Source organism: Meleagris gallopavo, chromosome 13, assembly GCF_000146605.3.
Source record: "Meleagris gallopavo isolate NT-WF06-2002-E0010 breed Aviagen turkey brand Nicholas breeding stock chromosome 13, Turkey_5.1, whole genome shotgun sequence".
In the NCBI taxonomy this organism is placed as follows: Eukaryota; Metazoa; Chordata; class Aves; order Galliformes; family Phasianidae; genus Meleagris; species Meleagris gallopavo.
Window position 1 is genome coordinate 4,487,465 of NC_015023.2, and position 1,928 is coordinate 4,489,392.

General features: G+C 37.5%; 1 protein-coding gene across 1 annotated transcript in view; it reads left to right on the forward strand.

Moving 5' to 3' along the window:
- Positions 1 to 1,629, forward strand: part of LOC100539619 (unconventional prefoldin RPB5 interactor-like) — a 21,386-nt gene extending 19,757 nt beyond the window's left edge. The window contains exon 4 of the mRNA XM_010717769.3: positions 1 to 1,629. This exon is cut by the window's left edge and continues 1,062 nt beyond it. The gene's annotated coding sequence lies outside the window, so the exon portion shown is untranslated.
- Positions 1,630 to 1,928: the final 299 nt, after the last annotated feature.

Here is a 1,928-nt window from a genome sequence, read left to right on the forward strand (position 1 = left end):
TTTTGCTAAAGATGTCTAAGTAGGAAGTGTGTACTTCTTCTATTAGCATTGATCTTTACTGAGATTGCGAGAGATGGGCCTAAAAGAACAATTTATGGATTATTTTGAGGCAAGGCTGGGCTTCATCAGCCTGTATCTCTGAAGAGGACAAAAACAAGTATCCCAAGCATCTCATTAGTGTATTACTGACTCTGTTCTGTGGGATTCTGCTTTTTTAGTTAGCGTATGAAGTTACTGGTAGCGTTTTGTAGTAACAACAGTGAATGAGCACAGTGTGTAGTGGAGCAGCAAGTGGATATCTCTGTTGTCTTTGAGCTCTGACCTGGTTTCCTAACTGGCAGAATTTTTGTCAGAATTAGAAGGGAAAAGTACCGGTGTGTAAAAGCACAGTGATCAGGAAGCCATGCAGTTACCTTAGCGGTCGAATCAGTGGTTAGTGTTGAAGTGGAACGGAAAGAAATTGGGAGGGCACAACCTGAATATCAAGTTGAAATAGATTGTTAAATAATCCTTCCAAATTTTATTTGTTAATTTTGTAATTATACCAGTTGTAATTTCACAAGCCAGATTGATTACTTAGCTTATCTCAATTTATATTTAAATCTCAATGGAATACATTTCGGCCTTTTCTTAATGACACAGTGAAAAATGCTGTCCTGTGGAAGAGTAGTGGTCACGCTTTCCAACATGACTTACAGTCACCTGTTTGCTTTTTCGTGTTGCTACTGAATTTGTATTTATCTCAGGATTAAAGTACAAATGGACATATTTGAATAAGGATATCTTTAAACTGTAAGTTCGTAAAATTAATCCAGGCCACATAATCGATTAATAAAAAGATAACTTAAAATTTTAAGGATGCTGAATCATGAAGACACTATGTTACTGTTGATTAGAAGCAAAAACAGCGTTCCATAAAGACTGAGATGATGTTGGGAATATGTGGCAGTGGCAGAAGAGGAAGGTTTGGCTCTCCTGAATGGGGGTTGGGAGCTGCTGATGTACTGGGGTGGAGAATGTCCTCCAAACCTGCCTAGGACCAGGCAGGGGAACAGGCTGTGCCCCAGAGGCAAGGGGGATTCAGGAAGCAGTGCTGTCCTTCAGACAGACAACACTAAAACATTGGTGTCTTCAGGCTGTTTGATCCCTATGTGCTAGACAGTATGCAAACAGGAGGAAGTATTCCCCATCCTCAGAGCGTGCATGGTTTGTCCAGGTAGCAAAGCTTTTAAGTGCCCTCAAAAACTTGTCTGTGACTATTGTTTACTCACAGGAATGTGTCTCAGGTCACTTCTGAGGCTTTAATGTGGCTTATATGTATTATTTTTGAAAGACAAACTTTTGTGCAGTTTTCAAAGTGGGCCTTCTTCACTAAAATTATTTGTACCGACTACATTTTGATCAGATTACTCTGGAGATCATTTGTGATGGTCTTCATTATAAATAATAATAAAAAAAAAGCAACCCAAAACAGAAGACTCTTTAAATATATGACTTTCTCCAAAATGAGCTAAAGTACAAACAAGATTTGTTTTCTCAGTTAATAAACTGTGCTATTAATGGGACTATGAGCAAATGTCACATTGACATGCTGTTATCTATCAGATCAAATCAAGGCATGAGAGGTTAAGGAAAAAAAAAAAAAAGCACCATTTGAACAACAGTGTAATAAAAATGCCATAAGATCAGTGTCTCCTGCTTTGTAAATAAACATCTGTGCTTTGCCTTGGTATTTCTGTAACATCCGGAGACTATTATCCTGTGATGGTGCTCAGGTTCATTGGCGGTGTCACTTAAACAGTTAAACAATAATTTGAAATGGAAAATGTTCTACCCATATTCCTTAATTCCTTTGTGTTTTGTTTTTCCCAGTTCATTTCTATTATTTATTTGCTCATTTATTATTTGTGTCAATTGTATTAGTATCT